The sequence below is a fragment of the Lactuca sativa genome, chromosome 2 (genome assembly GCF_002870075.4).
Source record: "Lactuca sativa cultivar Salinas chromosome 2, Lsat_Salinas_v11, whole genome shotgun sequence".
Lineage (NCBI taxonomy): Eukaryota > Viridiplantae > Streptophyta > Magnoliopsida > Asterales > Asteraceae > Lactuca > Lactuca sativa.
The window spans coordinates 142,370,768-142,386,465 of NC_056624.2; the positions used below are offsets into that span (position 1 = coordinate 142,370,768).

Here is a 15,698-nt window from a genome sequence, read left to right on the forward strand (position 1 = left end):
GGTTGTTGATCTATACGAGGTTGACACCCCCACACCTGAGTTGTTCGCTACAGCTCGACGAGCCAGTCTAGGGTGACAAATATCTTTAGAAACTGACGCTTGAAGAACGTCAAGACATTTGCGTTAGTCACATTAGCATGGTTGTAACGACTCACATAGAGAAGGAATATATTATTTTGGATTATATTATTTTGTGTATTGTTCTTGTGTATGTGTATTATCTTAATGGAGAATCGATTTTAGAGGTGGCCCTTTGTTGCTTTAGTTCACTGACACCGAGGATACGTGAATTGGTTGTTCGATCGTGTTTAGTAAGAGGAATACTTGTTTGTTGTCTTTTGATTTCGAGGATTTTGGCTCTTGTTATTTCATGAATGAATATTGATGGTTTAAGATCAACCGTTAGTAGGAAGTTGTTTAATATGTAAGACTGACATTTTTCTTAATGGTATACACATGAGCACTTTATATATATATTTTTTTGAACAATTGATTTTCTAAAGGCAAAAACAAAGTGCAATGACTTTTTTCACACTACCATTGGAGCTTTAGACTATGTTTGTTAAATACATTTTCTATATGCTCGTATATGTAATTTGATGTTTTCAAAGTAACCTATCAATTATTTTTACCAAATGTTATTTTTTATCGGTTAGCTTATAATCTACCAACTAACTTTTTAGCTACTAGCTAATATTTAAGTTATTCTGTTAAATATAGCTTTTAACATTGCGAGACTGCGAGCGATCAATAATTTTTACGGAATTTTAGTTTATTTTAAAATAAAAAAATGTTTAATTTTTTTGTAATCTTAAAAACGATAAAATTTATAATAACTAATAAATAACATAAATTGAAATACTCAAACTATATATGATTATACGTAAAAGAGAAAGATAAATAGATAATTATTAACTTGAGATAGATTTATTAATAATTATAATTATAATATTTTTAATTTAGTAAGGGAGAAAAGTCCAAAAATATAGACAGTTAAAAAACAAGTAAGGATTAAAACGTCTGTGAATTAGTTCCACTTAATTTCTTACCAGCCCCTATACAACACAAGGTCACAAGAAGACCCAAGAATCTAGAGGCGACATCCCACATCGCCTCCGAAGTGCAAATAAATCGGCGATATTTGAGGGTTGGAGAGATTGATCAGCACGACCTTACTTGAACAGGATCTGTTCTATAGGCTCGTACCTCTGTATTCTTGATTCCTAAGAAGACAGAAACCCATGTCTGGTTGATGAACCACGACCATGTAGCCAGAGCGTGATTAACAGAGCTTCATGGTCTCGGCTATGGCTCAGTAGATGATCGTTGCCAATCTATCTTCATGGGTCCTGGCATGGTTGCATGGTTGTCTGACAGACAACTATATCTTTTTGGTGCCCAACAAGTGTTCGATGAAATGCCAGTTTATTGAGAGTTGAGGCCTTGTGGATGGCAACTATACATATGTGGAAAGGGAAAAACAAACTTGCCATCGACTAGCTACACTTACAATATACTGTGCACGAATATGGCATAATGCAGAAGTAAGTTAACAAAATCACAAATTACATTATTACCCTTTTTGCTGATTCAACATTTCAAACTCCACATTTGCACTTATGTCTAGTTTGTGCATTAACTTTGTTCCTGCTACCATTCATCTTATATCCACTTTACTCCATGGTTATTTAACGCCTATGCTTTAATAGTTTCTTTTTTATAATCTAGAGAAAATTACATTTTTGGCCATTGAGTGTAACTTATTTCTTTTGCAATTTGGTGCTTATTTAAGGTTCTTGTAATGTTTTTTGGTCCCTGAGTATAGCTGATTTTTCCAAATTTGATCCCAAGAATATAGTCATTTTACCTTAAACAGAAACCAACAATGTGACAAAAATTTCACATAAGGACCAAAATTGCCAGAGAACAAATTTGAAATTTTCAGCTATGTGCAGGGACCTAAAATATAACTTACTCTAATCTATAGTTTTAAATCTTCACTTATGGATATTTTTTACTTTTAGAGAAGCAAAATCTCAAACCAATAAAGGGTATTGTGTCCCAAATATAGTGATTGCAGGAAACAAGAATACTCAAGTTGTAGAAAAACACTTCACATGTCAAGATAGCATATTTGCTGTTTTCCCAACAAGGGTGTGTAGGGGAGAAAAAAATGTGATGGATGTGATAATATTAAAACCAATGATATTTGCTATAAATATTTTTTCTAATAAGAGATTGAGCTAATAATAAGTTGGTTGATAATAACAAATACGTAACAAAAATAAAAATATTTGAGTTACACACAACCTTTGAATGTACAATGGATGAACAAATCACAAATGACTCCACATTTCACATTTGCAACAGACCTATCAAGAAACCAAATGGGTAAGAAAACACCAAGAGAGCTTTTTCCTTTTCACTCACCAACATTATCATGAGAAAAAAATGGTGTAGAAATAGTAATCTAACTAATAAATAAAATGTAAAACTTGTATACATGTCATACGAACTCAATCTCATCAACAAAATAACCACAATAAAGTTCTTGAAGCAATTTGATTAGTTATTACATTACACAAGAAACATTTCCAAAATTTCCAACTTCTTTTTCAAGTTCCAATAATCTACGAACAATCAGCAATGGGTCCCATTTTATCAAAGTAAAGAAATTCCAAAATTGAACAATGTTTAACCTATCTTGCTTGTGTCACACATCCTATGCTTCTATTTTTTGTAGGAAAATTGTAAATGGGGTAACAATTTATTTTATTGTATCTTCAAAAATTGATGTCTCATCTCTCATTCATGAATCATGTCTATCTAGAAACTTCTCAATCACAACAGAAAAAGCAGCAAATCCTGCACAACCAACACAAGCTGCCTTTGGACCTCCTGAAAAAATCACCAATACAAATCTTTTACATTAAATTAACACACAAACTAATTTTCGTATAAAAAATATATCAAAATAAATAAATAAATAATACCCTTTGCAGAAATTGCACCCCCAGTTACACACCCAGCTGCAACTGTGTTTGTCATGTCATGTTTTGCTCGTGCCTTTAAAGAAACAATCAGCATCAATGGAGATGAAAGAAAAAAGAAAGGAAGAATATATTGCTAAAAAAATTGCATCTTGCCTTTTCAACAACACATTCAGCAGCTGAGAAGATAAACCCCATAACTGCAAAAGCCTTACAGGAACCCCAGCTCCTTCTACCCATCTGTTTTGCAGTATAGATAAACTGTTGTCTACCACTCATCTCATCTTGCATTATTGGATTATCCAATGCACCAAGAAACAACCCCATAGCTAGCCCTAGTCCACCTCCTGTACCATTTATCACAATCCAGTTTAGGTCATGGTGTGTTGGAGATCTTAAGTTTGTTGATCTGAAACAAATTGGAAGTTGGAACTAGAACTGGAATCGCATCAAAAGTTGAACTTTTATTAGCTTGAAGTTCAGTTCTTATCGTTGAAATCAATGCTCTTAAATGCAAACAGAAAATCAGGTTGATTCACAACCAGCAATTATCGATTTGTAACCCTTGCTAAGATTATGCAACAATTTTACACTTGACACAAGTTACCTTATGACGTTAGAACAAAAATAAAAATCTATTCGGTTTTCTAGCAAATTGAAAAGAGGAGCTTGTTTAATTTGGGGCCAATGTAAGAAAAAGGATGAAGAAAATACAGAGAGGTGAGAAAGAGAAGAAGGATGAGGGAGACAAACCCATGACGCCGCTGGCAACGCTACGAACAGCACAGTTGTTCCAAATATCTTGGCCCCTTACTTCTTCGATTGTAGGCATTCGAATTGGTTCTATTGTACTCTTCTCAGCTTCATTTGTGTTTGCAGCAGGAGGAGGAGGAGGAGGAGGAGGACTAGTGGATGAATCTTCGCTCATTTTGTCGTCGGCCGAGTGCTTAGCTGGTTGTTATGCTCTGCTGCCAACGAAGAAGAGATCAAATTACTCGGAGGAGGCGGAGATGGGTGGGAGGATCCAAGGAGGTCTTGGATTTGGAGGGTGGGTTTCTTTTTCTTTTACTAAAAGAAAAAGAAAATCCTAAGGAGCACTGTTAGGGTTTTTGATCCTCTTTCAACTTTGAATAGACCAAAATGAATGAGGATATTTACGAAAAGAGAAATTAAATATTCTTTTTATTAATTTCATTTTATGATATCAAATGTTGACAGGTGGATTAAATGTTTATTAATTTCATGAAATGTGTAATTAAATATGAACATGTCAACATTTGATATGGTAGGAGGAAAAGTAGAAAATCCGACAGAGCACTGTTAGGGTTTTTGATCGTCTTTCAACTTTGAATAGACCAAAATTAATGAGGATATTTACGAAAATGATCGTAGTGAGATTTTAGACGAAAAAAGAAAAACTTATTTTTTAGGCGCTTGTAAAAAGAAGGCAAAATTGCAAAAATGGCCCCTGTAGTATGCATTTTTTTTGGGGTTTCAGTCCAAACTTCGACTTTTTTGGATTCATGGTCATTTTGGCGTAGTTTGTGTGTAGAAATGGTCCATCGACCTAACTTTCGTTAAGTTATTGTTGTTAATGTAGTTTTGCATTTTTAGCTGGGACTCGGCGAGTTGTAGGCCCGACTCGCCGAGTAGAGACGAGATATTGAGCACGTTTAAGTTGACGACTCGACGAGTCCATATCCTGGACTCGGTGAGTCCGCCAGTCTGGATGAAACCTTAATTTCAAGGGTTTGCACCCTATTTAAACATCTTTTTGTGCCTCATAACGGCCCCCATTACGTCCAGAGCACCCCTCACGAAGCCCTAACCCTTCTTTTAGTGATTTGAGTGCTTTTGGTGCAATTCTTTAAAGTGTTGGAGAAAAGAGGAAGGTAGATCAAGAGAAGAGGAAAAATATCCAGAATCTTTGTGCCATTTCAGAGCTTCTAGAGGTATTAGACTCGAAATCCTCTCTGTTCCTTCATTATTATCTCCTTAAGAGCTTATGTAGTCATTTTAAGGCCTCTTCTAGTCTTGATCTTTGAGTAATGAGCTTATAGTGTTAAGGGACTTCAGGTCTAGGCATGATTGAGCTCTAGGAGCTTGGATCTATTGCCTTTATGAGCCTAACTTGTGTATAAGTCCTAGATCTACTATTCTAGTCCTTTTTTAAGACTCTTATTTCCCTTTTTATGCATAAATACACGTAAAGTTGGAAAATTTACATGTAAAACCTACCCTAAGAACCCAGATCTATAAACGGAATGCATTGGATTCAAGCAGAATCGAGTATATAGTAATTGCATGCATGCGACTCGGCGATTCGTTCATCGGACTCGGCGAGTCGAGTTGCGAGTCCCCGATTTTCCCATTTTAAGTTATGTCGAGTGGGATCAGTGAGCTATAAGTGGACTCAGTGAGTCGAAAGCCATACTCGGTAATGGAGGGACTCGGCGAGTGTGACATCCCCAAAATCTCAGCCAGAAAAAACCGATTTTCATTTATGCTTTTAAATAATTTCAGAGTAAATCCTTTTGATTTGAAAGAGTTGCGGAATTTGTTCCCAAAACAAAACATGATAAAATAATATTTATCCAAGCATTTCATCAAGAGATGCATTTCATTATATAATCAAAACTCGGGATGTCATGTTCCGATACAGACCATAAAGCATAAACGATAAACATTACAAGTCATTCAACAAATATATACATATACAGACTTGTAAACGAAACAACAAGATGATCCATCCATCTTACGCCCTTGTGCCACTTCCTGTAATACAAATAAAACTGAGTGGGTCAGGCTTGGGAGCCTGGTGAGCATATAGGGTTTTCAACCCACAATAAATAAGTAATATATTTAATTTCACCAACCAAACACTATCCCGATTACCCATTCCCGTTATCCTCACTTTACGTCCCTAAAACAACTATCTCAAGGGACCTAATCTAGGATTTTCATCGGGACGGACATCACTGCGAAGGGGTTTCCTCAACAATAGATATCCTAAAGGCAACCATGAGGGGGATAGAGTACACCGGTGAACACATCGTTCACAACACCTACAGGTTATGAACCTGCTAGCGTTCCACTGGACTGTCTAGAAAGAGTCTGTGGTCGTTATCCATACTCCGCTGAATAACTAGATCAACAACAACAACAACATCGAGGCCTCTCATCTGTTTATTACACACCAACTATCTACCCATGTTCTACCCAACATATTAGTAGATAAAATATATATTTTCATACGTAGTTTAAAGAAAACCTGTATAGCATGCTTTAATCAACACATATATCACATAACAGATGAGGCACACACACACATAACACATATCTCATAAAGAAATAAGCAGATCTATAAGATAGAAGAGAGTGAATACTCATTCACACATAACACAACCAAATATATACACATAGCACGTATTTTTATATAAAATACTTCGTATTATTGTATTAGAAGAAATAACTACACACTCACTTGATCAGAAGACGATCCAACAACACTACGACTTATAGAAGTAGTAATCCACAGCAGATCTGGAAGATCTCCTCGAAAATCGAACTTCTCGCGGGCAGAGCTTCGACTCGGGAACCGCGCTTCTCGGGATCTTCGGGATCTCGGGACTTGCCTCGGGGCTAGAGTATGATACCGGGGCTTCGGGGTAGCTTCGGCATGAAAAACGATGCAAAAGACTAGAGAGAAGAGAAGAAATTGAACAACAAAGAAGGCTGTCTTCGGATCCTTTATATAGAGGCTGGAACCTCGGAGTACGCGGGGCGTACAGGCGTACGCAGCGCGTACGCGTCCGAAATCGTCATTGCATGCGTCATCCGAAGTGTCGACACTATCGGAGTTACGCGATAGCGTAACCTCGTACGCGGGGCGTACTCCGGATTACACCGGTGACACGGCTTCGGATAATGCCTCCGAATTTTGAATTAAAAATAAATACAAAATGATTAATAAACTTCGGAAATTCATAACTTCTTCATACGAACTCCGTTTTCAACGTTCTTTATATCCACGCGAAGGTGAGACCATGCTCTACGACTTTCGTTTAGACTCCGTCGGCTAATTTTGACTTTATTTTTATTAATTATTTTTAATAGGTCGCGACAGAAACTTTCGTTATAAATTCATAACTTCTTCGTTTGACGTCCGTTCTCGCCTAACTTTTTATCGCTTCGATACCAACAATGAGATCTTCGATTCTCATTTAGATTGCTTCGGCTAACAACCGCTCGATCTCAATTCGAGTATATCAGGCTGTATACCGCTAAGCCTGAACTTCGATAAATCATAACTTCCTCATACGAAGTCAGATTTGGGCGTTCTATATATAATCGGAAACCTCGTTTCGACTACTACAACATTAACCAAAGATATTAAGTTTATTTTACACTTAAATTTTGACGCTTATTTTTATTTTTAATTAATCAGACCACATAATTAAGCAATTAAGCACAAAACACATAATACTCAAATAATACATTCTTATTATTTCAAAACGGGTTACAAAGGTTACCCTTGACTATTATATTGCTAAATATGGCAAGCCCGGAAACACAGGCGTTACAATTCTCTCCACCTTAGAATGATTCCGTCCCTGGAATCACACATCAACAAACAAATGCGGATAGCGACCCATCATGTCACTCTCCGTCTCCCAGGTGAGATTCGGCCCATTCGTGTGTTTCCATCGGACAAGCACTAACCCAACCATCTTGCGTCGCAATTTCTTAGTCTTTCGGTCAACAATTGCCTCTGGTTCTTCAATCAACCTTTTGTTCTCATCAATTCTCAATTCAGAAATTGGAATTATGTCGGGAACTTCTCCCGTGAACTTCCTCAAATAACACACATGAAAAGTGTTGTGAATTCCATTCAGTTCTTCGGGTAATTCGAGCTTGTAAGCTTGGTTCCCAATCCTCTGAAGAACTTTAAACGGTCCAATAAACCTTGGACTCAACTTTCCCCTTTTACCAAATCTTATAAGTCCCTTCCACGGCGAGACTTTAAGCAAAACCGAATCCCCAACCTCAAAAGTTATCGGTCTCCGCTTCTTGTCAACATAGCTCTTTTGACGATCTTGAGCCGCTAACATTCTTTCCCTAATTATTTTCAACTTTTCAGCAGTTTGATGAACCAACTCCGGTCCCATAAACTGCTTTTCCACAGCCTCAAGCCAACAAGACGGCGTACGACACTTCTGTCCATACAAAGCTTGGTAAGGTGCCATCTTAATGCTCGAGTGGAAACTATTATTATAGGAAAATTCTACCAACGGTAAATGTTCATCCCAATTACCTAGGAATTCTAGAGTACATGCTCTCAGCATATCTTCAAGTGTTTGTATCGTTCGTTCGCTCTGACCATCAGTCTGCGGATGGTAAGCTGTACTTAAACACAACTTGGTACCCAATTCCTCTTGTAGACTTTTCCAAAACCTCGATGTGAAACGGCTATCACGATCCGACACAATCGTTAACGGAACACCGTGAAGCCTCACAATTTCCTTCACGTAAGAATTCACAAGCTTCTCCATAGACCATTTCTCCCTGGCCGCTATGAAATGCGCACTCTTAGTGAATCGATCAACGACCACCCAAATCATGTCGTGACCATTCTTTGTTCTGGGCAGTTTAGTGACAAAATCCATAGCAATGTCTTCCCACTTACCCATAGGCACAGGCAAAGGTTCTAAACTCCCGTACGGTTTCTGATGTTGTGTCTTGACTCTCGCACAAGTCACACACTCGGCCACATACTTTGCAACATCAAGCTTCATCGTCGGCCACCAGTAGTAGGGTTTCAGGTCCCTATACATTTTAGTGCTACCGGGATGAATCGAGTACATGGTTTTGTGAGCTTCTTCCATCAGAAGATCTCTGACTCCTCCTGTCTTAGGTATCCAAATCCGATCTTGGAACACCTTCAGTCCATGACTGTTTACACCGAACACCAACGTTTTGCCCAAACGTTCCTCCTTTCGGTCATTCTTTTCAGAAGCTTCGCTTTGAGCTTTCTTTATACTTTCCACAATGGTCGAGACAACTTCAATTCTCAACGCTCTTGGCCTTTTCCTTTCAAGATTGACTTTCCGACTAAGAGCATCAGCAACAACATTAGCCTTACCGGGGTGGTAAAGTATCTCGCAGTCATAGTCTTTAAGTAATTCTAGCCAGCGTCGTTGCCTCATATTCAATTCTTTCTGATTAAAGAGGTATTGGAGACTCTTATGATCAGTGAAAAGTTTGCACTTCGTGCCATAGAGGTAATGCCTCCATATTTTCAGAGCGAAAACTACCGCTGCCAACTCCAAATCATGAGTCGGGTAGTTCTTTTCATGCTCTTTCAGCTGTCGAGACGCATATGCTATCACCTTTTCTCTTTGGGTCAAAACACAACCCAATCCAACACCAGACGCATCGCTATAAACAGCGAAGTCTTCAACTCCATCAGGTAGAGAAAGTATCGGTGCCTCGCATAGCTTCTTCTTTAACTTCTCGAATGCTTCTTTATGCTTCTCACTCCAAGCATAAGTAGCTCCTTTGTGGGTCAAAGCTGTTAATGGAGTAGCAATCGAAGAAAAACCTTGGATAAACCTTCGGTAATATCCAGCTAATCCCAAAAAGCTTCGAATCTCCGTGGGACTTTTCGGTTGCTCCCACTTCGTCACAGCTTCGATCTTCGCTGGATCAACCATTATCCCTTCTTGGTTGACCACGTGACCCAAGAATTGGACTTCACGAATCCAAAAATCACATTTGGAGAACTTTGCATACAGCTTCTCCTTCTTCAGAACTTCCAACACTTCTCGCAAGTGTTTGCCATGCTCCTCCTGGCTTTTCGAGTAAATCAGAATGTCGTCTATGAACACTATCACGGATTTATCAAGGAACGGGTTACAAACCCTATTCATCAAATCCATGAACGCTGCTGGAGCATTGGTTAGTCCAAACGACATAACCAAGAACTCGTAGTGTCCATATCTTGTTCTGAATGCAGTCTTCTCGATATCTTGCTCTCTTACTTTCAACTGATGATATCCTGACCTAAGATCGATCTTCGAGAAATAGCTCGAACCTTGCAATTGATCAAACAGGTCATCAATCCTTGGCAACGGATATCTATTCTTTATTGTTGCCTTGTTCAGCTCTCTGTAATCGATGCACATTCTTATACTTCCATCTTTCTTCTTCACAAATAACACCGGAGCTCCCCAGGGCGATGAACTAGGTCTAATGAAACCTTTGTCCAACAACTCCTGAAGTTGCATCATTAGCTCCTTCATCTCCGTCGGTGCTAATCGATAAGGTGCTTTTGCTATTGGTGTGGTTCCTGGCAACAAGTCAATACGGAATTCCACTTGTCGATCAAGCGGTAATCCAGGAAGATCTTCGGGAAATACTTCCGGATAATCACACACCACTGGAATATTCTGCATCACCTTCTTTTCCTTCTTAGCATCAATCACGAATGCTAAATACGATGTACACCCCTTGGTCAAACATTTTATGGCTTTCATCAATGAAATGATTCCAGAATTCACTCTGCGTTTATCTCCATACACCATAAACGAATCTTTCCCATGCGGGTTTACTTTGACTATTTTCTTCTTGCATAAAATTTCGGCGTCGTTGGCGCTAAGCCAATCCATTCCCAATACGATGTCGAAACCATTAAGTTCGATAGGCAATAATTCCTCGTGGAACTTATTCCCATTCAGATCAATTAAGATGTTTTTCATGTGATAGCTAACAGGTACAAACTTGCCACTAGCAACTTCGACTAATAAGGCATTATCTAGTCTAACAACAGGCAAAGCTAGCTTTCTACCAAATTCATGCGATATAAAGGAGTAGTTGGCTCCAGAATCAAATAAAATTTGGGCAGGCAATTCGTTAACGAGAAAGGTACCTGAAGCGACATCAGCTTCATCTTTAGCAGCTTCCAGTGTCATCTGGAATGCTCTCGCCTTTGGCTTTGGTGGAATGTTGGGTCTAGCTGCCTCCTTCTTCTTCGGGCAATCCCTCGACATATGACCCTCCTCACCACAACCATAGCAAACTTTCTTTGTGAGGGTACACTCATTGGCATAGTGCCCTGGCTTTCCACACTTGTAGCATGTGTTCGCCACCTCACATTTTCCATGATGCTTCTTCTTACATTTGTCGCACCATTTCGCTTCACCTCCACCTCCCCTCGAACCAGACTTCGAGAACTTGTTTTTCTTGTTGGACCCTGAAGTTCCATCGAACTTCCTCTTTTCACCAACATCTATTCTTTCCAGACCCCTTTCCTTCTGCTGGGCCTCCACATTCTTAGCTGCACGAACAGCCGTTTTCAGAGTGGTTGCCATTTTGACTGTCGGACCAAAGTCAGCAGGCAGTCCGTTAGCAAACCTCTCAATCTTGGAGAGTTCCGTCGGCACTAGGTACGGAAACAACTTCATCTTCTCAGTAAATGCAGTAGCATAGTCATCTATGCTCATCTTCCCTTTCTTCAAGTTTTGGAACTCATTGTTCAGATCAATCAGATCTATCTCTGAACAATACTGCACCCTCAGCTGTTCCAAGAACTCCTCCCATGACATTTTCAGGGCTTCTCCTCGTGGCATAGTATCTGCCAACAACTTCCACCAACTCAAGACCCCAGTCTTCAGTTGTCTAACCGCAAAGACGGTTTTCTGTTTGTTGCTACAGTCGCAACTTTCAAATACCATCTCCATTTCGGAGATCCAATCCATTATCTCAACAGGCTTTGGGCTCCCAGAAAGACTTGGCGGTTTGGCGCCCAAGAAATTCTTGTACATACGCCCATCCCTGTTGTTTCTCCTTTCTGGATCGTTCCTTCGTTCCTCTTGAGTCCCAACTTGACTCACCATGCGACTATTGTTCCCTTCCTCCGATTGCTCGGGAATCAATTCTGGTTCCTCAATAGGTATGACAGGTTCATCCCTATTATTATGCAACATTTGTCGCATCTCCTCCCTTTGTTCGGCTAGCATAGCCCGAATCATGGCTTGCACCGCAGCCATTGTTATTGGTTCTGGTGCTGCTGCTACAACAGGTATCTGCTCAATCACTGGCGGTTGATTCCTGTTTTCATCCGCGTTTCCAACGCCACTTCTCGTTCTCACCATTTTTGATCTACACACCGAATAAGGTGAAATTAGATCCTCATTCACGATAGATATTCAAATCATCCTTATCACTCTGAAACGTTTACATGCTAGTTCTAATAACGTAGACATACGCTTAGAATCCTACACACATAAGGTTTCCAGATCCGGTCGGCAACAGACCGCAGATCCGAACAAATAATATCATATATGGCAACATATAACATTTAGCACATAAAAGCATTTTAGGCAACTTTCCTAAAAATAAGCTAGTGCTTGTGTCCAAAATCCAACAGACACACATCTCAAAATTCCACTTAGCATTCTAAGTTTAAGTCTAGAAATCCTACAAATTCCTAGTTCGCTTAAACTAATGCTCTGATACCAACTGTGACATCCCCAAAATCTCGGCCAGAAAAGACCGATTTTCATTTATGCTTTTACATAATTTCAGAGTAAATCCTTTTGATTTGAAAGAGTTGCGGAATTTGTTCCCAAAACAAAACATGATAAAATAATATTTATCCAAGCATTTCATCAAGAGATGCATTTCATTATATAATCAAAACTCGGGATGTCATGTTCCGATACAGACCATAAAGCATAAACGATAAACATTACAAGTCATTCAACAAATATATACATATACAGACTTGTAAACGAAACAACAAGATGATCCATCCATCTTACGCCCTTGTGCCACTTCCTGTAATACAAATAAAACTGAGTGGGTCAGGCTTGGGAGCCTGGTGAGCATATAGGGTTTTCAACCCACAATAAATAAGTTATATTTAATTTCACCAACCAAACAATATCCCGATTACCCATTCCCGTTATCCTCACTTTACGTCCCTAAAACAACTATCTCAAGGGACCTAATCTAGGATTTTCATCGGGACGGACATCACTGCGAAGGGGTTTCCTCAACAATAGATATCCTAAAGGCAACCATGAGGGGGATAGAGTACACCGGTGAACACATCGTTCACAACACCTACAGGTTATGAACCTGCTAGCGTTCCACTGGACTGTCTAGAAAGAGTCTGTGGTCGTTATCCATACTCCGCTGAATAACTAGATCAACAACAACAACAACATCGAGGCCTCTCATCTGTTTATTACACACCAACTATCTACCCATGTTCTACCCAACATATTAGTAGATAAAAATATATATTTTCATACGTAGTTTAAAGAAAACCTGTATAGCATGCTTTAATCAACACATATATCACATAACAGATGAGGCACACACACACATAACACATATCTCATAAAGAATAAGCAGATCTATAAGATAGAAGAGAGTGAATACTCATTCACACATAACACAACCAAATATATACACATAGCACGTATTTTTATATAAAATACTTCGTATTATTGTATTAGAAGAAATAACTACACACTCACTTGATCAGAAGACGATCCAACAGCACTACGACTTATAGAAGTAGTAATCCACAGCAGATCTGGAAGATCTCCTCGAAAATCGAACTTCTCGCGGGCAGAGCTTCGACTCGGGAACCGCGCTTCTCGGGATCTTCGGGATCTCGGGACTTGCCTCGGGGCTAGAGTATGATACCGGGGCTTCGGGGTAGCTTCGGCACGAAAAACGATGCAAAAGACTAGAGAGAGGAGAAGAAATTGAACAACAAAGAAGGCTGTCTTCGGATCCTTTATATAGAGGCTGGAACCTCGGAGTACGCGGGGCGTACAGGCGTACGCAGTGCGTATGCGTCCGAAATCGTCATTGCATGCGTCATCCGAAGTGTCGACACTATCGGAGTTACGCGATAGCGTAACCTCGTACGCGGGGCGTACTCCGGATTACACCGGTGACACGGCTTCGGATAATGCCTCCGAATTTTGAATTAAAAATAAATACAAAATGATTAATAAACTTCGGAAATTCATAACTTCTTCATACGAACTCCGTTTTCGACGTTCTTTATATCCACGCGAAGGTGAGACCGTGCTCTACGACTTTCGTTTAGACTCCGTCGGCTAATTTTGACTTTATTTTTATTAATTATTTTTAATAGGCCGCGACAGAAACTTTCGTTATAAATTCATAACTTCTTCGTTTGACGTCCGTTCTCGCCTAACTTTTTATCGCTTCGATACCAACAATGAGATCTTCGATTCTCATTTAGATTGCTTCGGCTAACAACCACTCGATCTCAATTCGAGTATATCAGGCTTTATACCGCTAAGCCTGAACTTCGATAAATCATAACTTCCTCATACGAAGTCAGATTTGGGCGTTCTATATATAATCGGAAACCTCGTTTCGACTACTACAACATTAACCAAAGATATTAAGTTTATTTTACACTTAAATTTTGACGCTTATTTTTATTCTTAATTAATCAGACCACATAATTAAGCAATTAAGCACAAAACACATAATACTCAAATAATACATTCTTATTATTTCAAAACGGGTTACAAAGGTTACCCTTGACTATTATATTGCTAAATATGGCAAGCCCGGAAACATAGGCGTTACAGCGAGCCAATGCCCTGACTCGGAGAGTCCAAGGCAACCTTCTTACCTCAAGAACAAACTCGACGAGTTTTTCATACAACTCGACGAGTCACAGGCTTGAGTGTTCATTGGATGAAGATGAACTCGACGAGTTGTTCATACAACTCGGCGAGTCGGATGAAGGATCATTGGACATCAGTTTAGAAGGAGAACTCGTCGAGTCATCGCCCAACTCGACCAGTAGAGTCGGGTATGAGGACAAATGGGAAGGATAGGGACTTGGTGAGTTGGCGAGCCAACTCGGCGAGTCAGGTAGTTGACTTTGACTTTGACTTGGTCAGGGGTAAAATGGTCGTTTTACCCCAAGGGCAGTTAGCAGTGTTTGATTGAGTGTTTGGTGGGAAATTACAGCCGGAGGATTTCCGAGCAGCAGCAACAGCAGACAGACAGTTCCCACACAGATCAGCAGCTACTACGAGGTGAGTTACCTTCCAGTAGCGGTGGGTCTACGGCCACAATTCCGGCCCATTAGTAGGAGTTGTAAGATTAGATGATTGTCTCCGTGATATTCATTTAGGTTTGCTACTACCTGATATGTTTATGTGCTAGTATGATATGATGCTATGTGCTAGTGACAGTAGGGGAGATAGTCCCCAGATTACCGGTCGATAGGGCCGAAGGGGTAGTAATGCCCAACCATGCTAGATAGATTACGTGATATGTGTTATGTGGTAGTAGTAGGGGGTGAAATAGTCCCCAATATCTGGTCGAGAGGACCGAAGGGGAGACCAGCACCCAGATATGCTAGCCAGTATCCGGTCGAGAGGACCGAAGGGGAGACCAGCACCCAGATATGCTAGTCAGTATCCGGTCGAGAGGACCGAAGGGGTAGGTCGGGCACCCATATATGCCTGACAATATAAGTACGTTATGTGATTATGGTATGTGGTACAGTGGGGGAACTCACTAAGCTTCGTGCTTACAGTTTACAGTTTTGGTTTCAGGTACCTCTTCGTCGAAGGGGAATGAGATGGCGTGGTAGCGGCACATCATACACACACTGTTTTCCGCATTTATGGGATTGTT

The 15,698-nt window shown here is 39.8% G+C and overlaps 1 non-coding gene across 1 annotated transcript; it reads left to right on the forward strand.

Annotated features, from left to right (window-relative positions):
• The first annotated feature begins 1,166 nt into the window (after positions 1-1,166).
• Positions 1,167-1,380, forward strand: LOC111887839 (small nucleolar RNA U3). Its single transcript, XR_002848926.1, has one exon. It is a non-coding gene; the product is annotated as a small nucleolar RNA U3 (small nucleolar RNA).
• The last annotated feature ends 14,318 nt before the right edge of the window (positions 1,381-15,698 follow it).